The sequence below is a fragment of the Protopterus annectens genome, chromosome 1.part2, assembly GCF_019279795.1.
Source record: "Protopterus annectens isolate FY-2018-M chromosome 1.part2, PAN1.0, whole genome shotgun sequence".
Classification (NCBI taxonomy): Eukaryota; Metazoa; Chordata; order Ceratodontiformes; family Protopteridae; genus Protopterus; species Protopterus annectens.
Window position 1 is genome coordinate 520,066,721 of NC_056727.1, and position 25,487 is coordinate 520,092,207.

At 38.4% G+C, this 25,487-nt stretch overlaps 1 protein-coding gene across 6 annotated transcripts in view; it reads left to right on the plus strand.

Moving 5' to 3' along the window:
* Positions 1-25,487, plus strand: part of SLC8A1 (solute carrier family 8 member A1) — a 2,780,038-nt gene that overhangs the window by 513,640 nt on the left and 2,240,911 nt on the right. For all 6 annotated transcript variants that reach the window (XM_044057347.1, XM_044057374.1, XM_044057383.1 and 3 more), the window contains exon 2: positions 10,011-10,071. The gene's annotated coding sequence lies outside the window, so the exon portion shown is untranslated. The remainder of the gene's footprint in view (positions 1-10,010; positions 10,072-25,487) is intronic.

The window sequence follows — 25,487 nt, forward strand, 5'->3', positions numbered from 1 at the left end:
TGTCTGTAAAAGGCTGTGCTTGTATTTATCAGGCTGAGGATTGTGATTCATTACTTGAGACTAAACAGAAATTCTTTAAGATTCCAATAGCAGGATAAGTTATTTATTGCACTTATTTCATTGAATAGCACTTCTGTAACACTTATAATTGTGCTATACAGTTAATCTACTACATTTTGCACTGTTATAAAGCTTTTTTTACTGCATTTATGTACTGTTTTATACAGTTTTACCTGTATTTTTCATTGCTAGATACTGTTTCATTGCTCTAGTTGCATGTTTACTGAATTACTTAACTGTAAACTGCTTTTTCATATGGAGAGTTGTATTTTCTGTTTGTGAGTGCTCTAGCCATGCCTTTCTGTGCATTTTTTACTTTTTGAGGTTTCTATGTTCTAGTCAGGTATCATATAACTGATTTGTTTGCAGTTAAAAGAATTCTCTAGAGTCCCCTTGCTCTTTTATCTGTTTAAAACTTTCATTTAGTGGCTACAGCTAGTAGCTGTAATAGTTCCCCCCCTGCTCCCTATTGTTGTCTTGTTCTTATACTTGGTGGCTTTGCAGTTGCCCGCCCATACTGTATATTTGATCTGGGACACTCCTCCTAGTCTAATGTCATTAGTTCATTCTACCTAAGAGAGAGAGAGAGAATATTTGTGAAGGCCAACCAACTTAGATTCTTAACCTTGAATTAACTTCTGTTCCAGCTTTCTCCTTTTCCACTTTACTAAAAAAAAAAAAAAAAAAAAAAAAAAAAATCCTAAACTTGTCCCCCCCCCTTTCCTGTAATAAGGCTAGTCTAGATACAGATTTGCTGTATCCAGGACTGTTTGTAAGCTCATGAGCCCCCAAGCCTTTCTGTGCTGGAGGGAAGCCTTCTAGCTTATCAGTGGGAGTGGTAAGCATTAGGTAACCTATCTACCACATAAGAAGTGGTTTCTGGCCCAGAAATTGTAGTTATTGGCCATTTGGGCAGTTTTTCCATCTCTCTCAACTTTCTGATTTAAAACTCTGCATTTGCACTTGTTTCCCCCCTTTCCTGTAACTATAGTCCAGATATAGATTTGATGTATCCAGGACTATCTGTACGCTTCTGAGCCTCCCCCCAAGCCTTTCTGTTTTGGAGGGAAGCCTTCTAGCTTATCAGTAAGCAGTAGGTAACCTATCTACCACATAAGGAGTGGTTTCTGGGCCCAGAAATTGTAGTTATTGGCCGTTTGGGCAGTTTTTCCATATCTTTCCACTTTCTGATTTAAAAGCCTGCATTTGCACTAGTATCCCCCCTTTCCTGTAACAAGTCTAGTACAGATATAGATTTGCTGTATCCAGGACTGTTTGTAAGCTCCTGAGCCCCCCCCCAAGCCTTTCTGTGCTGGAGGGGACGCATTAGCTTATGAGTGGGAGTGGTAAGCACTAGGTAGCCTATCTACCACAAGAGGAGTGGTTTCTGGCCCAGATTTGTGGTTAACTGGCCTTTTGGGCAGTTTCTTCCACCTCTTTCAACTTTCTGGATAAAAAGCCTATCTTTACACTTGTTTCCCCTCTTTCCTGTAACTAGTCTAGACCAGATACAGACTTGCTGTATCCAGGACTGTTTGCAAGCTTTTGAGTGGTGCCAGAGCCTGCTCTTCAATTTTTCCCTTAGCTCTACTAATTCTCTCCTCTCCTGCATTTATACTAGCTTATTAGTCTGGCACTTTACCAGACTTCTTGTAACAATTATTGTAGCACACAAGTGCTACCAGTGCTAACTGTTCTACAAGGAAGCAAATCTAGTACTTATTATCAATGCCCACCCCAACAGGCATGTCTAAATGTCAGTTCCCTGTGCTTTCTCCTTTTAACCTGGTGAACTTGGGCATCCTGAGGCAATGTAGCAACTGCCTCATGTACACTGACAACCCTCTCCTCTTACCTTCTAACACTCAGACTTGCGAGAGATGCACTTAAATATCCAAACTGGAAGCCATGCACTCTCCAGCCAAGACTGGAATAGCTGGTCAAGAGGAGAAGGTCAACACTTGCACCATACCACATAGAACACATAGCCCTCTGAAACACACACTAGCACTGCCTTCACATAAAAACACAAACCACACACCCACCATCGCAGAGGCTCTCAATAAAATTCTACCCAAGCAGCAGAACCCTCCCAGGCAGAAATGCACTTGACTACCACAATACAATATTAATCATGAGACACATAAATCTCCTAAACAGTGTGCCACTCAACCAAAGCCCCTAAGGCAAAACAGCATGCCCAACACACTAGTCATAGGTGACTCGATAGTGAGGCACACTGATGTCCCACTCACTAAGTTGAATACGGAGAAAGTAACAGTCAGCTACGTGTCAGGTTCCAGGATCTGACACATAATGCATGCACTCAGGTCACTCAACAACAGGTACAAATATGACTCTGTCATTGTACATGTGGGTGTGAATGACCTGAGATTTACCTCCCTGGTCTACATGAAAAGAGACATGGAGGAGCTCTTGGATTATGTAGCCCAGGCGGGTATGACCCCAGCCCTGAGCAGCATCCTACCATCACCCAGAATGATACCACGGTACAAGCAGGAAATGACTGATTTCAACAATTGGCTAAGTTTCTGGTGTCATTCTAAGGGGATACAGTATCTGTCTGCCTGGGATGACATGATTGACAGACCCCGATGCTTTGCCCGAGATGGCCTGCATCTGTCACCCCTGGACTTCCGGATACTGGCCAAGGCTCTTGCCACCCCTATAGTGCCTTTTTTAGGCAGTGTTCCAAAGACCAATTTACCACCGTAAAAGCTACAAACAAATGCAATCTGAGAGTCATGTTGCTTAACGGTAGAAGTATAAATCTCAAAATACACTCACTTGTGGCACTCCTTAAAATGGAGAACATGAGATTTGTGCTGTAACAGAGACCTGGTTCAAGGCAGCAGAAAGCACCCCCTGTACAACCAGGCTATAACTCATTCCACACCTTTCTGCCCCAGAACCTAGATCGAAGCTCCAAAGATGGTGGTGTCTCCATATTCATAAAAGATGCGCACAGCTCCAGACTTGTAGACCAACATAATGCATCAGAGATACTTTGGGTGCAGCTAACATTGGGTAAGACAGTGACTCTAGTTGTAGGCTGCTATAGATTCCCAACCATGACCCAAGACTTGCACTCCACATTCCTAAGCACCCTGGAGAATATTAGGGTCCAACCTAACACTCTCCTACTAGGCAATTTCAGCTACCCCTCCATTAACTGGGTAAACTACTCATGTACCAATACACTTGCCCAATGTTTCCTGGAGTTCATTAATTTCAATGCTCTGGACCAACTCGTTCTTACTCCCACTAGAGGTAGCAACATTCTTGACCTGGTCATTACTAACATGGCCGACCATGGCTCTACACCAATAGTCAGCTCCTCCCTGATTAGATCCGACCACAAACTAATCACCTTAGAGATCCACATCCCTCCCACCCCCCCACCCTCCCAGCAAAGGTAACCACTATGAAAAATTACTCCAAAGCTAACTTTGGGATCCTAAAAACAGAGGTGGCTAACTTCCCGGCACCCATGCAAATGGAGAATAGTTGTGTGACTGCAGAATCATACACCAATGCACTGTACAAACACGTACACAAATGCATGGATCTCACCATACCCAATAGAACCAAGACACTCTCCTCCAAAAAAAGGAAGCCAATCTGGTGGTCCTCTGCCATAAACAAACTCTACAAAAGAAGGAGGAAACTGATATGGAATAAGGTGAAGTCCCAAGACTGGAAAAACTCCCTTATCTGCCTCAACAAAAAGTTGAGATCCCTCATCAAATCCTCTAAATCTAGGTATGAAAACAGAATTGCAGCAGGTAGTAAAGACAACCACAAGGCCTTCTATAGTTATGTAAAGAATCACCATGGCAATACCCATATTTCTTGTGAGATACTGCACAATGGTACCTCCTATACCAAGCCAATAAATTTTGCCAGTATACTGGCCAACAGATTCAGTGCCAACTTTACCCCCCTCTCCCCCCAAAGGACCAAACACAATACCAGTAGATTGCCAGGCACCCAGTATTACTGATGCACAGGTTAAACAAGGATATAGGGAATCTCAAACCTCTGGATCCCATACAGTTTGGTTTTGTGAAGGGTAGATCATGCCTGCTCAACTTGGTCAACTTCTTTGAGTTAGTCACCAGAGCTGTGGATGAAGGCAAGGTGGTTCATACAGCCTACCTTGATCTGGCGAAGGGTTTTGATACCATTCCCCACTCAGAAATCATAGAAAAACGCACTAAGCTTGGCATCAACCCCTATATCACGATGTGGGTTGCAAACTGGCTCACAGATAGAACCCACAGTGGGAAAATAGCTGACTCCAAGTCAGACTGCAGATTAGTCACAAGTGAAATCCCACAGGGTTCAGTCCTGGGTGCTCTCCTGTTTGGTATCTACTGCTCTGAAGTCCAGGCCAACAGGAACAGACTCTGGCTGACAACGTTTGCAGATGATTGCAAGTTGGGAGCTATTATGAACTCCCCAAGTGATGTTGACATCCTAAAGAATGGCTGCACTATGACCAAAGACTGGTGTCAGAACCATGGCCCTAAGCTCAATGCCAAAAAATATGTCATCATACCCTTTGGGAAAAACCCAGTTCCCATAATTACCACATTGATGGTAGTCTACTGAACACAGAAGACGTTATAAGAGATCTGGGAACACAGGTTGACAGCAACCTCTCTTTTGATCACCACATTGCCACTGTGGTCATAAAGTCCTTCTATGTGGCACATCTCATTACTAAGGGTTTTGCATCCAGGAAGAGAGAGGTAATTGTCTCCCTCTACTCTTCCCTCATTAGGCCAATCATCGAGTACAATGCCCCATTTGGCATGTACCTCACTAGACAACTGCAACAACTGGAGAGGTGGCAAAAGTACTTCACAAAGAGGATCCTAGACCTTAAACAGTTGTCCTATATGGACAGATAAAAAACTTCAACTATTCTCTGTCTCACATCGCCTACTTAGAGGCGATCTCTGCTTGACTTTAAAAAGCCATGTCTGACCCAGCTCTGTTAGAAATGCTACATCTAAAGAAATCTGAATCCCTCCACACCACATGCTCCAGAGACATCAACCTCATTACCACAATTAACAGAACATGCTGGAGGGACAGGTTCATAACTCAGAGACTGCACAGCTATGGAATAGACTTCCCATATGTGTCAAGCAGACCACCTCACTGACCCTTTTCAAGAGATATCTTGATAAGTGAATGGGAAACAGAAAATTCAGCCCAGGGATAACACTGGCTCTACTCGACAGAGGCACTGGGAACTAAGGTCGGGTGGCACTATGCCAGGGTAATCCTATGGCTAGGCTTGTTAAGGCACCATGGCCATTAGCCAAGTACATAGCTATGAAACTATGAACCTATATGGTAGTTCACTGTAGTAGATGACTTTCCAAAAGCTACAGTAATGCATTTTTTTGGTATTTAGTTTCAGGCCATAATTTTGACACTGGTTATTTATTTGAGACAACCCTTCCTTCAAGGTGGCTAAGTCATTTGGGGATTCAATGACTCCTAGCTTGCAGTCATCTGCCAATGTAATCAACCAGAGCCCTTTGGTATTGGCTTATAATTCAGAAAAGTAGATGCCAAACAGGAGAGGTTCCTGCACACAACCCTGGGAACTCCATTGGTGACTAGTCTTTTTATGGAGGTAACCTCCCCTACTTCAATTATCTGCATCCTATCTGTGAGCTAGTAGTATATACATGGATTCCTTGCATTTCACTGAGTGTCCTTTTGGTTGCTGAGTGCTAGGGTTGGTGTTTTACATCAAATGTATGTATAGCCAAATGGTCAAATTATTTCACTGAGAAAAGTGAGTGGGGGTTGGAGAGGGCAGGAGCATTTGTGCATACATGTGTGTGATAGTCTAGGTTAGGATCAGGGACAGGTGAGTGGATAGATTTTGTATGTTTCTGTACATGTGTATGTATTTTAGGGTAAGGGTCATGATCAGGGTTAAGTATGGGGATAAATGTAGTGTTCTTAGTACGTGTTTGTGCATGTTTGCATCTTATCTAGTAGCAGTGTTACAGGAAGGTTTTTATTACGGTAAGGTGTAGGGTTAGGATTGGGGGAGAGGTCAGCGATAGGATTATGGTTAGCACCCATTACTAGGGTGGTGCTAGCCCTAGCACTGCCCCTTCAACAAACCCTACCTCTGCACCTTACCTAAACAGAAACCTTCCTGGATCACTGCCACTACTCAGATAAATTTGAGGATAGAGTTATGGTGGGTTGAGTAGTGAAGATTGGGAGAGGACATACTTTTCCTTTCTTGATCTTTTCTATGTTTGAAATTTATGGTATCTGGTATTCTGTGTGTTTGACCTTCTCAATACCACTTTTTAACCATGACATTAAGAGTGTTTGATCATAAAGAGGACAACCATCTATCTGTCTATGCTATCTATCTATCTATCTATCTATCTATCTATCTATCTATCTATCTATATATTTGTATCACATTGCTGACATCATACATACTTGAGTGTCATAATAGTGAGACCACAGCATCACAAGTTCAAAACAATCTTCTTCTCTTTCGGCTGTTTCCATTAAGGGTCACCACAGCGGATCATCTGTTTCCATTTTTTCCTGTCCTCTGCATCTTGCTCTGTCACACCAACCACCTGCATGTCCTCTCTCACCACATCCAGAAACCTTATCTAAGGTCTTCCTCTTTTCCTCTTACTTGGCAGCTCCATCCTTAGCATCCTGTTCCCAATATACCCAGCATCCCTCCTCAGCACGTCCAAACCAATGCAATCTTGCCTCTCTGACTTTGTCTCCAAACCATCCAACCTGAGCTGACCCTCTAATATACTGATTCCTAATCTTGTCCATCCTTGTCACACCCAGTACAAAACTTAACATCTTTACCTCTGCCACTTCCAGCTCTGACTCCTGCCTTTTTGTCAATGCCACCATCTCCAGCCCATACAACATAGCTGGTCTCACTACCCCCTTTAGACATTCCCTTTCACTCTTACTGGAAACCGTCTGTCACAAATCACTCCTGACACTCTTCTCCACCCACTCCACCCTGCCTGTACTCTCTTCACCCCTCTTCCACACTCACCATTATTCTGAATTGCTGATCCCAAGTACTTAAACTCATCCACCTTTGCCAACTCTACTCTCTGCATCCTCACCATTACTCTTGCCTCCTTCTCATTCAAACACATATATTCTGTCTTAGTCCTGCTGACCTTCATTCCTCTCCTCTCTAGAGCATATCTACACCTCTCCAGGGTCTTCTCAACCTGGTCCCTATACTCACTACAGATCACAATGTCATCTGCAAACATCATAGTCCATGGAGCCTCCTGTCTGATCTCGTCTGTCAACTTGTCCATCACCATTGCAAATAAGAAAGGGCTCAGAGCTGATCCTTTTTGTAATCCCACCTCCACCTTAAATGCATCTGTCCCTCCCACTGCAGACCTCACCACTGTCACACTACCCAAGCACATATCCTGTACCACTCTTACATACTTCTCTGCCACTCTCGACTTCCTCATACAGTACCACAACTCCTCTCTAGGCACCCTATCATATGCTTTCTCCAAGTTCACAAAGACACAATGCAACTCCTTCTGACCTTTTCTATATTTCTCCATCAACACTCTCAGAGCAAAGATCACATCTGTAGTGCTCTTTCCTGGCATGAAACCATACTGCTGATCATTAATCATCACCTCCCTTCTTAACCTAGCTTTCACTACTCTTTCTCATAACTTCAAGCTGTGACTGATCAGTTTTGTCCCTCTGTAGTTACCACAGCTCTGCACATCACCCTTATTCTTAAAAATAGGTACAAAAACACTAAAATATGCAGACAACAAGGTCAAAACAATGAAGCATCATTTCTGTGAACTTCATAAAATTGAAGTAATGCTTGGCAGAGGTCATCACATGTCCCTCTGCATATATATCCTCATGCTGTAGTGCAAAAACAAAAGAAGCAAATGCAGTAAATGGAAGAGATGGTCATAGCACAACAGGTATCATACTTGCTTTTGATGCAGAAGGCCATGGGTTCCACTCCTGCACCATGCAGATGTATTGTTCATACTGTGTTGTACTTCAAGGGGAGAGTGGGGATGTTGCAGTCCTGAGTGTGTCCTCCTTTGGATGAAATGCCTAATAATTATGAACCTGTTGTCAGTTTGCCATCCATTCTCTATTCAAGGCCAATATCAATGCCCTCTGCCTGACTAAATTTGCAGATGATTGCAATTTAGGAGCGGTCATTGAATCACCCTCTGACACAAATATTCTCCAGGAAAGGCTGACACAGACAAACAACTGCTGCAAGAGCCATGTACTAAAACTAAATGCCAAGAGATGCATATTAGTATCTTGTGGGAAGTCATCCAGCCCTGGTAACTATCATATTGACAACACACCCCTAAGAGTTGACCCAGTGGTCAGGGACTTGGGGCACACGTAGACAGTAATCTAGCCTTTGACCAACATGTGTCTACAATAGTGAGGATATCATTCTTTGTTGTGCAACTTATAAACAAAGGTTTGGCATCTAGTCCCAAAAAAGTCATTGCTCAGCTGCATTCAGCATTCATTAGACCTATCATTGAGTACAGTGCCCTATTTGGGATGTACTTAACCAGGCATATCCAACAACTGGAACATCCACAGAAGTTCCTCACTAAAAGAATACAGGGCATAAGTAACATATCCTATGCAAACCACCTCAAGGCCCTACCCTTGTATTCTGTGTACAAATTGTTGAGAGGAGATCTATGCCTGACAAACAAGGCATTGTCAGACCCCACTCTAATGGACCTCCTGCATATCCACAAAACAAACAGCATCAGAATTACCCATTCTAAAGAATTAAACCTTGCCTGTGATATAAATAGGACTTACTGGAGAGACAGGTATGTATCCCAGACACTACCTCTTCTCTGGAACAGGCTCCCCATCCACGTTAAGCAGAGTTCTTCCTTAACCCAATTCAAGTGTAATTTGGACAATTGGATGGGGAACAGGAAATTCAGCCCTGGTTTGGCACCTATGTCTCTAATGGACACAACATCCTATAAATGTTTCATCTCCCAGGCCCCTGCTTGTAAATGTTTCATCTCCCAGGCCCCTGCTTGTAAATGTTTCATCTCCCAGGCCCCTGCTTGTAAATGTTTCATCTCCCAGGCCCCTGCTTATACTTATCAGATATATGGGATGCATGACTAAGCTTAAAATGGCCTTTGTAGTAGTTAGCCTAGTACACACCTATGAACCTGTTTCTGAAGTGAGTATAACACATACAGTGTCACCCACCTTGATTACAAAGTTCATGCTGTTGTATAAAGTATGATAATACATCATAATACATATTAAATAAACAAAAAAAAACTTCCTGCAGACTATTTCTCATATCTGTTCATAGTCTCCGGGGAGCCATTATTTCATTTTAATCTTGTTAACTTCCATATGCTGGACTGTTCTGATTATTTTTTCTTTCATTTCTTCATGTGTGGAAATGACCGTATTTGAACATTTGTGCTTCTGAAACAAAATTAGTTTATAATCTGTTGTAGTCTTTTAGTTCTGTATGCTCTATAGACTTTTTCTTCTGGAACCTTCACTGAAAATGGACTATGATCAGATTAAGAACTCTGTGATTTTACTAAGGCAATATATATATGTATACATATATATATATATATATATATATATATATATATATATATATATATATATATATATATATGCATAGATATGTGTAGATAGAGATACACATATATATGTAAATAAATAAATGATGGTACTTTATGTCAGTCTTTCATTTGGTTTTCAATACACTAAAAATTAGTGTAGTCCTATTATTCTACACATTGACTTATACTGTTGAATTTTATTTTATATGTTTTTTTCTTATTCATCTTTTTGAATTCCAACAGGATCACCTGTGCAGTCCAGCCTTTCTTGTTGCTGTTTTTGCAAGCAGACATCTGAGCAAAAGTAAGTAGCAGTTAATTTCTGTAACCAATGTCAGCTGAATGCTTCCATAGAAAGAACTAGATTACTTTTATGCACGTTTTTTTGATATGAGTTTTAATTAAATAAATAAGAGGTATATTTTTTCATGCAGTAGCACATTATAGGCAGTACAGTTAAAAAGGAATGTGCACATTTCACCAGTGATTTGTAATAATGGGTCTCATTTCATGTCTGAAAATTTGATGAGGTTTCAGTCCTACATATTCTGACAGGGCACACTGTCTTCTGTTACTGCTTGCATAACTGAGTTTCCTTACTATAACTCCTTTCCAGAAAAGCCAAATGAAATGTATTCATATCTGTAGGTTATTTGGAACAGTAATTTATTATCAATAGAATATGAAAGATTCATCTTTATACATTTCTTATCTGAAATTCCTACATTAGCATTAGCGACATAATTATGTACAGTGATTCAAATGATTCAAAACCACAGAGAAACTATTTGGTCACATTACTGTGATGCTTAGAACAAAACCCGTCCAAGATTAATATGTGCAATCGTAGTATAACATGCAGTTTTTTACAATGTGCTGTAATTAGCCAGAAGCAGCTATTGCCAGTGTATTTTGGGGTACTCTGTTTTTTGACCACCATTCAGAAGAACTTGGCTTCTCTAAAGTGCCCATATATATTTCATTTGTCTTTGTTCTTGTGGCCTGACATTGCAGTTGATTGACTCTAATGTGATGATTTTTTTCATATATATATATATATATATATATATATATATATATATATATATGTAGATAGGTACGGATCTACGTCACAAGCATGACGTTTTAAAACTTTGAAGTGCAAATGGTCAAGACCATAAGATCGCAGTTTTGAAACTTCAAAATTTTTATAAAAATAATAAAAAACATTTTTTTTATGCTTTTGCAGGGGGGCAAGCCCCCCTGCACCCCCATACTCCCTGCTAAATAAATATACCAACTTGAAGATCGTACTACACTGAGGAAAACAGTAAATATCCTGTTCCACACTTTATGGCGATCTCCATTCCAAACATTCGAAGTTTCAGAACTTTGATATTATGGTCTCAACCATTTCAAGTTTGAAGCTTTGAAACTTTGAGCTTGTGAAGGGAATCTATATCTATATTTATCTCTTTCTCTCTCTCTCTCTCTCTCTCTCTATATATATATATATATATATATATATATATATATATACATATATATATCTGTGCTGCATTTTGTGTTGTCCTTAGAGATTGGTTCATGGCTGAAATGTGTCAATGATGATCAATTTGCATACTTGGTTAACAGATGAATAAATTAAGCTAAAATCATTTTCTTTTCTTTTTTGTCTTTCTCAATCCTGCCCTCCACATTTCTTTCTTAATTCCCCCACTTATCTTCATTCTTCCATACTCCATTCTTTCTTCTGTCACTGTTTCTCTCCTTCTAGCCTTTCCTTTCTGTTTTAGTCATGCCTTTCCTTATTCTTCATCTTTGTAGCCACATTTTCATTTCATTTCTGGCCTCCTTGTTTTTTTTTTCTTTATTTGTTTCTTCTTTGCACTTGTCCCAATGCATCTATCACTAGCACCTTTCTTTTTTTCTCCCTTCCCGTCCCTTTTTTCACTCATTCCTTTGTTAATTCATTCATTCTAGTCCCTGTCTGTCTTTCTGCATTGTCCATACTTTGTTTCCCATATTTCTGTATGGTTTTGATTTTAAGCAGGACATTCATTTTTTGCTAATGACTACACAAGATATTCTCATAATCTATAATATAGTCACTGCTTGCCACAATGTAAGACCTGCTAACTGAAAGACCAGCAATCCTGAATGATTCTAACTAGTACAGTAAAAGGCAGTTCAGCAGGGCAAGATAAAACAGAATGTGAAGACGGAAGGAAAAAAAAACGTAACACAAAGCCATGTAAATGGGTCTGCACTCCTCATTGCTACTCTGAGCTTATCTGCAGTCATTTGCCTTCTGTTGTAGCAGGTTAACCAGAGGAACCTCTTCTTGTGACCTGTAATTACTCCCCCCTTCTACATCAAATTTTATAGCACCCTGAAATAAACACCAAAGCACAAAATATGCCTTCCAGTTAATAGATCACAAAATCTCTGAATCCATGTCAACTAATATATAATTCATTATATTCTTCACAAATTCAGAATACAGTTTAAGCCATACACTTATAATGAGGTCAAGTACAAATGCTTCATGAGCAATAATATACCTTGGCATAAATGGTCCTACATCTCTCTTGTTACAAATCCTACATTACTGTTATCCCAGTAATCACGTAACAGTATTCTCAGATGTTTTTCGTGTTTCACTGTTGCAATCATTACATTTGGGTAATCTGCTTGCAGGTAGCCCTCAGTTGGCCTGATTAACAAAGTCTTGGGTCCTGTAGTTAAGGACAGCCATATATGTTGAAATATACTGTATACATACATTAATACAAACGATTGAGGGAAGGAGCACTTATTAGGTTATCAGTGTATTTGTTTGAATTATGGAAATAATTAATCTTACTCACCTTCACACTGAACTTTTCAGAAGACAGCATGTGCCACAAAACAATAGGAAATACAATGTTATTCATCCATTGACCAGGTAAACCCATTAGGCAGAAGTGCCTCTTTTTACTGGTGACTCAGGATCTCTCTCTGACTCACTTAGAATAAGGCAGTAGGAGAATGAAGGCAGAAATTATTAAAACACAAAAAACTACAAAATGAAACTCATTGTCAGCTTCCCATATTAATTCTGTCTGAAAATTCACTATAAGCATACCATTTATTTAGTTATTTATTTGATATTTGGTCAACAAAAAAGTTCAACTGGATACAGATTATCCATTTTCAGCAGAGGTGTCTGTTGAAAAACTCAAAAAAATACATAATATAGAGAATACATTTAACAGAACATAGCACAATATTTTTTTATAGGTTCATTGGTAGATTAAATACTAGGCTAGCTGCCCTTGTGGGCCATTTTACGCCTAGCCAGCTTCCCTTTTTATGTTCAAGTTAACCTATCACATTTGAATAGAGACTGTGCTTACCTATCCCATCTATAACTATCCATTATCTCTATAAAAATAACCGGGATTATACAACAGATCATTTGAGGGGACCCATGCATGGGATAAAGCATTTAGGAGCTGCTTCTGTCCATTAGTAGTAAGGGACAGTCCTGGGGTCAATTTTCTGTTTCCCATCTATAGATCCATGTTGCTCTTGCAAACGGACAAGGATGAATTTTGTTTTATGTGGTGTGGGAGTTTGTTCATGAGCTGCAGAGTTCACTGTGAGGTATACCTGTCCCTCAAAACCATTCTGTGGATGTTGCAGAAGAGGTTTATTTCCTTAGACTGAGTATTTCTGATGGCATTTAATTTGCTGATGTGCAGTAAATCCATCAGTACTGGGTCAGAGGATGACATTTTTGCCAGACATAGGTCACCTCTTAGCAGTATCTAAGGTATTGAGTATAGTGACAGGGCTCAGAGTCAGTCCATGTATGACATATTGCTTAGGACTTGTATCCTTTTAGTAAAGTATCACTCTGGCATTCCAATTGTTCCATGTGTCTGGAAAGATACATGCCAAGTGCGGCATCGTATTCAATGATTGGCCCAATGATGGCTGAGTAAAGGGGCAACATGACATCTCTAGATCTAAACACAATCCCTTTGTTTATAAGCTGTGTAATATGGAAAGACTTTTTTACAACAATGGATGCACGTTGTTCAAAAGTTAGGACACTGTCCACATAAATTCTTTAATCCCAAACAACTGGGTTAAATCTTTGAGGCATATTGTCAATGTGGCAATTCCCTGGGGTAGATGACTTTCCAAAGGATACAGCAATGCATTTTTTTGGCATTTTGTTCCAGTTGATAGTTTTAGCACCAGTTATTTATTTGGGACAAACCTTCCTGCAGGAACTCTTCTATGTCACTTAAGTTTTTGTGACATAGCTATTGTAAAAATGCTGTGATTGATTCACTGTGAACATAGTTGCATGTCCATTAGTATTATTAGGAATTATAACATGCAGGCAATGTGTGTATATGTAGTATTATTAGGAATTATAACATGCAGGCAATGTGTGTATATGTAGTATTATTAGGAATTATAACATGCAGGCAATGTGTGTATATGTAGTATTATTAGGAATTATAACATGCAGGCAATGTGTGTATATGTAGTATTATTAGGAATTATAACATGCAGGCAATGTGTGTATATGTAGTATTATTAGGAATTATAACATGCAGGCAATGTGTGTATATGTAGTATTATTAGTAATTATAACATGCAGGCAATGTGTGTATATGTAGTATTATTAGGAATTATAACATGCAGGCAATGTGTGTATATGTAGTATTATTAGGAATTATAACATGCAGGCAATGTGTGTATATGCGTATATTATCACCAACCACACCCCAGCAGGATGGTAATTACTTCAGTGAATAATCCATGTGGGTTACAGTACAGAATGAGGTAACCTCATAAGTAGATGAACTCTGTCACCTATGACAATCAAACCACTAAAGAGAAGTGAAAGGAAAATACCTATAAGGAGAGAAATATATTCAAGCAAATTCCTCTACAGAAAAGGGTTGTTTGCATTAGATTTTAATCCAAGTTAACTGAAGGAGACATGATGTAGAACACAAGAATTTTGTGAATGCAATAATTAAGATGTGTGTCAGTGGAAAAAACACAGAACTTTATTTTCACTGTGTTAATAAAGCATAAGCACACTCTCTGGTCAAAATGAGTCCCTTTTATATTGACAAAAAGAAACTGGGATAATTTGGTGACTTCACAAGTTACTGTTGACAGGGAAACTACTCAAAATTATAGTTGTATAGCTGTAGAGGAAGCTGGGTGTCTCACTGTGTAAAACATTTGGAAGACACAGATGTCAGTGTTCAGAGGATCTCAGGACAGAAGCTTTATCGTGTTATAATCACTATGCAGTAGAGAACACATTATCTCATACAAGAATGAATACACTTTAATTTAGTGGATAAAGAAGCCCAGTTCTGTGACAGAACAGATGCATAGTGGCAGTTGGAACTAAAGAATGTAGTAGCAAACTAACAATTCAGTCATGAATAGCTGCATAGGATGAAAGACTTAAAAGAAAAACAGTCATACATAAAACTATAGAAAAATTATAGAGAGGAACATTATCTGCATATTTAAACACAATGCATGCAATGTAAAGCAAGCCTTTTGCAGTATGTTTTGCAATATGTGATGTTTTTGTAAAGGTAAATAAATTAAGTATTACTCCATCTTTTCACAGTAGAATCCTTAATGAGCCCCGTAGAGAAAAAAAAAATCAATAAATATTGTCTGTTATCAAAACGGTGTAAACACAATGATTCCATATCTGAAACCATTTAATATTATATTAAATATAATATAATGTAATATGAACAGCAAACATTCTACACAATGAGCTTATATTTTAGCTAATACTTAAATTCATTCACTTTGAATGATAGTGAGTAAAGTATGATTTATTGTGCAAATTCATTTTTTTTAAGGTATTTCACTTTGGGAGTTTGAAAATCTGGCAACCCTAAGTGCAATTACTTTGTTAAGTAATAAAGAAGTTTGCAACATGGTGGCTTAGGTGATTGTTTATTGTTTATGTATATATATATATATATATATATATATATATATATATATATATATATATATATGGATCCATATGACTACATCGACAAGTCATAACATCGACAGTCAGTACACCGACACGAAATCACCGACCGATTAAATAACCGAAATCCTACTTCACCGACATCCACAAGTTCGACAACGAAGCAGTCACTAAGTAAATGCCCCTAACCACTGCACAAAACTCCTACACGTACTAAACCGGGTCTACTTCAACACACTACACTACATAGCATACACACTAGCCCTGACCCAAACCCTAACCCTAAGGTCCGACACTATCGCACACTTTACCTACCTGCACCCTAACCCTAACTCACTTACCCACCCCTAGCCCAAGCTCCGACACTAACGCACACTTCACCTACCTGCACCCTAACCCTAACTCACTTACCCACCCCTAGCCCAAGCTCTGACACTAACGTACACTTCACCTACCTGCACCCTAACCCTAACTCACTTACCCACCCCTAGCCCAAGCTCCGACACTAACGCACACTTCACCTACCTGACTGCTTTATTGTCGAACTTGTGAATGTCGGTGAAGTGGGATTTCGGTTATTTAATCTGTCGGTGATTTCATGTCGGTGTACTGAATGTCGATGTTATGACTTGTCGATGTAGTCATATGGACCCATATATATATATATATATATATATATATATATATATATATATATATATATATATATATATTGCATTCATCCTTGGTAAAGTAGACTGTGTTATGGGTGAAAGGGGTCCATGACTACCAGTTCACTTATCAGATTGACAAACCCATAAAACGCAGGAGTTTTTGACAACAGTTTTAATCTAGCTAGAACATGAATTGCAAGGTATTTGATTTCTCTTACACTTGAAGAGGACCACCATGGTTTTAGAAAGACTGGCAGAAAGTCATGTCAAAAGTACAAAAAGCTATGTCTCAAGTACAGAGGTGTTTATTTATTAATAGTCCTACTAGGCCTTGGTTTGCTATCAGGGATGATCCAATGTGGTATTTATAGAAATCTGGTGGTAGTTTATTTAGGGTACTAGCAACATTTGCCTTGTCTTTACCACAGGATATTACCAAGAACACTACTGACCAGCAGTCTATGTGCTGAACTGCAAGTGGATTTGCTGGTAGGAAAATGTATAGAAATAAGGGAATCCTAACTGTTTGCGTTGTCTTGCCATGATCTGAAGCGTTTTAATGAAATTATCTAAAACTGAAAACATGGATTTTTTTGGTCTAAACTTGTAGATAGACTTTGTGTTGAAATAATAGCAGCTGGACATTTAGAGTTGTCTCAAGACTGGATTTTTCTGTCTGAAGGATGAAGGGAAGAGGAGTTTACAGTGGTGTAATAATACACAGCTGATTCTGCCAAAATACAGGCAACTTGAGTCTGATGATATCACAATCCTTTTCTAAAATAATTTGGATTAAGCAGTCTGATTGAGGTACAAAGGAGAAATATTTTCTTATTCCATTTTGAGTCTACTAGTAATATTCTTCTGTTAGTTTGTGGAAGGATGTTCCATGATATAGGGGGTCAGCAGTAAAATGCATGTGTTTTTACACATTTCTTTTTTTCTGAAAAAACATGATTTGTGTTATGATATTTAGACAATTCAGGAGTGAGAATATGATCTGGAACCGTAGACTAAGTTTTCTTCTTAAGATATGGCTTTGAATAAATGGCACAAAATATAACTGTTAATATGAATCACTTGGTAGTAAAACAAATAGATATGTTTTGAAACATAGTAATTTAAATTGTTTTAAAATGATGATCAACCTATATTATAGACTGAAATGTAAGAATGTAGTCAAATTACAAAGCTGTGGGAACAGTTGCAACATTTGTACAATAACATGTTTTTAAGGGTAAAATACTTACTAAGTACACTTGAAAGTGAACCATTGTTATGTGTAGGCTTGCTGAATGTCTTAAGAGTCATCTAATATGTGTATTTGTAAATAAAATGAGAAAGAAGGTCACTATAAGGTCATGTTAAAATGTATGCCCAAAACGCTGGGCTAATGAGCATTTCTGGTGTATTTTTTATTAATATTTATTTATTTATTTATTTATCTATTTATATTTATTTATTTATTTATTTATTGCATTTTTTGACCAGGAGTGTCTCATTAAGTGCAAAACCCTTTTCAGTGGAGGCCTGGGGAAAATAAGCTTTAACAGTACAGTAGTAATAGCATCACAGAATATGGCAATATTGAAATAATAACAATGGCAAAAGGAAGAATAACTTGTGATGACAGAATTACAATGTTAAGAACCAGTGGACAAACATCAAATGGTACAGTGATACTAACATAACACAACAACATGATGTGATGACAGAATTCCAATGTTAAGAACCAGTGGAGAAACATCAAATGGTACAATGATACTAACATAACACGATAACATGATGTGATGACAGAATTACAATGTTAAGAACCAGGGGAGAAACACTGAATGGTACAATGATACTAACACAACACAATCATGATTATGCTGAGATAATACCAAGAAGAAAACTAGCAGAACAGGACTGTAGTGAAGAGAGTATGAATTGTATATATTGAGAGTTTTTTGTTTACAGTTGTTTTACAAGATAGGGAGAGAAAGAGAGAAGACCGAGCAGGGAAAATGTCTTGATTATTGCAGAGGTGCCTGTAATTTAAAAAGTTTAATAGTGAAAAGTGTGACGGCATTAGATGATGGTGCTAGGATTCATGATGAAGATGAAAATATAGAGATGAGTTAGAGGTAGGCTTCCAGGGTGTATAGTTTAAAGAAGAAGAAAAAAAGAACTAGTGAATATAAGCAGACCTTAGTATGTTAATACAGTTGATTAGGGCCTTTGCAATCACTTGAATTATGTGACACCACAGGAGACAATGGTAAGACAGAACGAGATCCATGATTTTTGATATAAATCAGAAAATGGCAATTGTTCCATATGATTTCTATAATATATACACCAAACTGCAACCTTTCATCGCTACAGAGTCTTTCAAATAACTTAATCACTGTCAGAAGCTGAACAGGTTGCATGCTTGGCTGGGTTGCTGGAAAATGAAAAAACTGTTGATTCTATTCTTACACAAGGTCCGCAGATTTATTGTCCAGTGCTGACACTTACATTATAAGTTAGGTGGTACACTCCTGAAGTGCCTTCTTTGCATGAAACATTAAACAGAAGTCCTGTCATCCAGAGTTAGCAGTAGCTCAAGTGAAAGTTAATATGCAGAGTGCAGGGTGGCTTATTCGCCTTCAAACATCTTACTGCTTACTGGCAATGAGTACTGTTGCAAGAATTTGTCTTCTCCATCATTTGTGATTGAATGACTTCTACACAATCATGTCAAATTATCTTACAAGAAACCTCAATTTGAGGTCATTATCATTCATGGAGACTAATCCGTTGTCTTTAGGTATGTCATTGAGACAGAATGTTTGCCTGCTGTTAAAGGTAAGGTTTTATAATGTACAACATAGGTCTTCTTTTCAATGTACAGCGAATATACCTTTGACATCCTCTATTCATTGTGCTGAGGTTTCTCTAAACCATTAAGGCATTGCATCTCAGCTAATCTGATTTGATAACTGCATCCTTCAGAAAATTAAAGCTGTCATTTAATTTCATTTAGAGCTCTCAATTGTACCTACTTTGGAGGAACATTCCTATCTTTAGGCATGATTTAACTCTTTACAGGATGTACCTAGCTTTTAAGGTGCATTCTTATTTACAGGCTTAATTTACAACACCTCTTGAGGTTATTTAGAACACAGGAAACAAGATGACATGTCCACAGAGACTGGTAATACCAATAATTTAAAGAAAGCAGACCCACATGTTATATCTCCCTTTTTCAGAAACAAAAATAAATGTCTATGGGAGGAAGATTTTTTCCAATATCATTAGTAAAGTCTACAGACTTTACGAGTCTTAAGTAGTATCTCACAGATTTACTAGAAGTGGGAGGAACCATGTTTTATTAGGGATTTAAATTTTATGCTAATTACCTGTCCAGATTTTTGGCTTGCTGTATGTACTATTCAAGAGCCTTTGCATCTATTTTCACTGTATGCAAGTTGAGAGGAAAGATTTCATTCCAGACCTGTTTGACTTGGCACAATCCAGGCATATCTGCAAAAAATAAATTTGGTATCTCACCTTGTAAACTGGGTGGCACAGTGGTGCAGCAGATAGCATTGTCACCTCACAGCAAAAGCATCCCCACTTCAATTATTGGCTGAGGTGCCCTCTGTGTGGAGTGTTCATGTCCACATTGTGTTCATGTGGGTTTCCTCCAGGTGCTCCGGCTTCCTCCCACATTCCAAAGACATGCAGTAGGTGGAACGGACACTGTAAATTGGTCATAGGTATGAATGTGCATGCAAGTGTGTGATGTGGATGAAAAACCGTGGCAGGACTAGTCACCAGTGGTGAAAACCCTTGCTCAAGATGATTTTTAATGTTGAAATGAGACCCGGCCCCATGTGCAAAAATGGAAAAAGGTGTTGTGGATGGATGGATGTTCTCACCTTGTGCATAAACTCAGATTTGAATTAATGTCTTCCTTTAAGTGTTTCTGTAATTTGATTCTATCAGCACTGTTTGAAACCGTAATGATTATTACACACATATTATATTAGAATATTGTAATGCACCCTTCTGTCTAATACTTTTGTTTAGATATCATATCCTACTTATAAATATGACATGTGAAACCCTGTAACTGAGAACTATGTGTCAGAAAATCCTGGATCCATGGTCATCTTAAACTAAGTATCCTGTCAGTAATGAATAAAACTGCCCAGGGTCCACTACGTAAAGAAAAGATTGCAAAGCTGACCCAATAGTTATCAAAATGTAGGTAATAGTGCTGTAGTGATTTCAAATAGATTAAGAATTTGAGTATGTGGTATAACATAAGTCACAGAGAATAACATCAGGGATTTAATGCGATTCATTGCTGTGGTATATTAATTATATGTGCCTCAGAACTGCATTGTATGTGGTATAACATAAGTCAGAGATTCACATCAGGGATTTAATGCGATTCATTGCTATGGTATATTAATTATATGTGAACTGCATTGTATGTGGTATAACATAAGTCACAGGGATTCACATCAGGGATTTAATGCAATTCATTGGTGTGGTATATTAATTATATGTGAACTGCATTGTATGTGGTATAACATAAGTCACAGGGATTCACATCAGGGAATTAATGTGATTCACTGCTGTGGTATATTAATTATATGTGCCTCAGAACTGCATTGTATGTGGTATAACATAAGTCACAGAGAATAACATCAGGGATTTAATGCGATTCATTGCTGTGGTATATTAATTATATGTGCCTCAGAACTGCATTGTATGTGGTATAACATACGCCACAGGGATTCACATCAGGGATTTAATGCGATTCATTGCTGTGGTATATTAATTATATGTGAACTGCATTGTATGTGGTATAACATAAACTATGTGTCAGAAAATCCTGGATCCATGGTCATCTTAAACTAAGTATCCTGTCAGTAATGAATAAAACTGCCCAGGGTCCACTACGTAAAGAAAAGATTGCAAAGCTGACCCAATAGTTATCAAAATGTAGGTAATAGTGCTGTAGTGATTTCAAATGGATTAAGGATTTGAGTATGTGGTATAACATAAGTCATAGGGATTCACATCAGGGATTTAATGCGATTCATTGCTGTGGTATATTAATTATATGTGAACTGCATTGTATGTGGTATAACATAAGTCACAGGGAGTCACATCAGGGATTTAATGCGATTCATTGCTGTGGTATATTAATTATATGTGCCTCAGAACTGCATTCTATGTGTTATAACATAAGTCACAGGGATTCACATCAGGGATTTAATGCGATTCATTGCTGTGGTATATTAATTATATGTGCCTCAGAACTGCATTGTATGTGGTATAACATAAGCCACAGGAATTCACATCAGGGATTTAATGCGATTCATTGCTGTGGTATATTAATTATATGTGAACTGCATTGTATGTGATATAACATAAGTCACAGGGATTCACATCAGGGATTTAATGCGATTCATTGCTGTGTTATATTAATTATATGTGCCTCAGAACTGCATTGTATGTGGTATAACATAAGTCACAGAGATTCACATCAGGGATTCAATGTGATTCATTGCTGTGGTATATTAATTATATGTGCCTCAGAACTGCATTGTATGTGGTATAACATAAGTCACAGAGAATCAGATCAGGGATTTAATGTGATTCATTGCTGTGGTATATTAATTATATGTGCCTCAGAACTGCATTGTATGTGGTATAACATAAGTCACAGGGATTCACATCAGGGATTTAATGCGATTCATTGCTGTGGTATATTAATTATATGTGAACTGCATTGTATGTGGTATAACATAAGTCACAGGGATTCACATCAGGGATTTAATGTGATTCATTGCTGTGGTATATTAATTATATGAGAACTGCATTGTATATGGTATAACATAAGTCACAGGGATTCACATCAGGCATTTAATGCGATTCATTGCTGTGGTATATTAATTATATGTGAACTGCATTGTATGTGGTATAACATAAGCCACAGGGATTCACATCAGGGATTTAATGTGATTCATTGCTGTGGTATATTTTTTATATGTGCCTCAGAACTGCATTGTATGTGGTATAACATAAGATACAGGGATTCACATCAGGGATTTCATGCGATTCATTGCTGTGGTATATTAATTATATGAGAACTGCATTGTATGTGGTATAACATAAGTCATAGGGATTCACATCAGGGATTTAATGCGATTCATTGCTGTGGTATATTAATTATATGTGAACTGCATTGTATGTGGCATAACATAAGTCACAGGGATTCGCATCAGGGATTTAATGCAATTCATTGCTGTGGTATATTAATTATATGTGCCTCAGAACTGCATTGTAAATGAGCAATGCAACTCATTTAAACTCAGCAGAATACTCTCCTCAAAAAGATTTATTACCAGCAGTGTCCCTGAAGGCTCTGTATTGGAGCTGCTCCTGTTTAGTATTTATTCATCTGACAACAAAATGCATGGCAAAAGCCTTTGCCGGCTACATTTGCCGATGACTGTATGACTGTAGCCATCATCAAGTTCCCTGAGGACTAACACATACAAACATATGGTGCCACAACCATAGTCTCATGCTAGGTCTCATTCCAATGAGCCATTAAACCAATGTCCTGTCTGCTAGAGTTGATGGTAATTCAGGTGGATGTAAAAGATCTCACAGCTCTTATCAAAAACAGTAGGGGAAGTTCCCAGATACAGTGGATGGATTTCCCCTAGTAGTGTAAAAATCATCTTGGGTCTCCTCTGAAAAGAGGCCAGTAGGCCAGTTGGACTAACCTGATCATCAATGGATAAATAAATAAATAACATAAATAAATGCCAAAAAGTATGCTATTACAGCAGGAACACCATGTTACCTAACCCATTAATGATATCCCCTTCAAAACAGACATTGTTATCAAAGATCTTGGCAAATATATTGACACTAAGCTCTACATTTACCACCAGAGAACAACAGTTATTAGGCATTCCTTCTATTTAGCTCAGCTGATCAGTAAAGGGATTTCATGCTGGCCTAGGAATGTTTTGTATCTCTCTACTCCTTCTTTATGACTTATTATAGAATGCATTGTTCAGTTTGACATGTGCCTATCATGACATATGATTCATCTTGAAAAACCCCAACATTTTTTCAGAAGGAAAGTTAGTGTCTTTCTGTTCCATTATCCTTGCAAAATAATGTAGAGCTCCATCTGTCCTGTCTGCTTCATAAAGACTATTTAGGGTTGACCTCAGAGTGGCCTACACAGCCTCAAATGCACTTATCCTTCTGACAAAACTGGCATTACTGTGAAGACCTGTGCTAAAGACCTTAACCTTGTCTGTAGCATAAACTTAGCATGATGACATTATATTTCTTCTCAGAGTCCCCTTCATATTAAATCAAAGTATTACTCTCACCCTCTTCAAACACAACCTGATTGAGTGGATGTGTAACCACAAATACACTTCCGGTGTTAACTCACAAACCCTCATGGAAAATGGGTAACATAACAAGAAGAGGGAAGTGCAGTTGCTAGGCTACAATGATCTTCCAACCAACTTCATTGTAACAACCTATGAATCTATGAACCTATGAGACCTTTCCATGAAGACCCCCTATGGACTGTGGATGTGTGGAGTCTTAAAGCAACTGCAAAAAGTAGCTAAGTAGAGTAAAACCAAGCCAGGTGAAAACACAGCACATTACAAAAGGATACCAGCTGATGAACTAGCAAATGCATACTCTTGATGTGATGAAAGTCCTTAAAATGTAAAGCACTAGCAAAAATTCTTGAAAAGTCACAAAACATGCAGAAAAATATTAAAATGGAGTCCATGACAAAGTCCACACATTAAAAAGTAAAATCCATATTATTCATGCTTACAACACATTAAAGTTATTTCTGCCTCAATTCCTGGTGCTGTGGAGGTAGTCTTAACAGACAATTTATATCCCATAAACAAACTTATACACAGACACTGGCAAAAACACACAAATACACACAGAAGCATACAGCGAAAATATGTACTTTTATGCACATGTGTGTGTGTGTGTGTGTGTGTGTGTGTGCATGTGTGCGTGTGTGCGTGTGTGTGTGTGTGTGTGTGTGTGTGTGTGTGTGTGTGTGTGTGTGTGTGTGTGTGTGTGTGCATGTGCATGTGTGTGCGCATGTGTGTGTGCATATGCATGTGCGCGTGTGTGTGTGTGTGTGTGTGTGTGTGCATGTGCGTGTGTGCATGTGTGTGTGTGTGTGTGTGTGTGTGTGTGTGTGTGTGTGTGTGTGTGTGTGTGTGTATGTGTGTGTGTGCATGTGTGTGAGAGAGATCTTCCAGAACAAAACCTGGAAGTGCTGTTTAAAATGTGTGTCATCATACTTCAGAAGACTGAAGCTGAGGACTCAAAGGTATCGTGTCATTGTCTTCTACTGCCATCTGATTGACTTGAAAGTCAATTAGACGGTGCCAGAAGAGACTGGCAAGACAATGCAAATTAGCCAAACACAAGCAGAGATATAAGACTCACAGCTGATAGCAAAATTAGGCTTTACAACAATCATCTTGCAGTAACTAATAATCAACAATGAAAATATTTAGGGTACCCCATTTATTTGAACTGTTGGTATGCTAATGAAGTGAGGATGAAGTCTAGAAATATGTCACAGGCTGGTTTTGAAACAAGTGTTTTGGGGTTCTGAACCACTTTGTGCAGCAGTGGAGCTTTGTGATGCCACCGGAAAAGGATTAAATCCCACAAAAAGCTTATTAGAGAAACAATAATAAATATGGAATGTGTACATTTTGGCAGGTAATCTCAATAGGGATTTATCATCACTCTAATTCCAAATATAGTCAGACAACAATCTTAACACTCTGTGACAGGGATTCATAACTAAATCCAAGTATGTACAGTCACACAAGTTGCTTAACATACTAGGGTATGCTTCACCAATTCATAGAACTCCTCATTGCCAACTGACACAACTCTTGTCTTATGAGGAGCACAATGTCTGGTGCCACAGTTTAATGTGTTAATGTGGGCATGTGACATAAGGTGGTGATTTGCACTAGGATCCTAGTACAG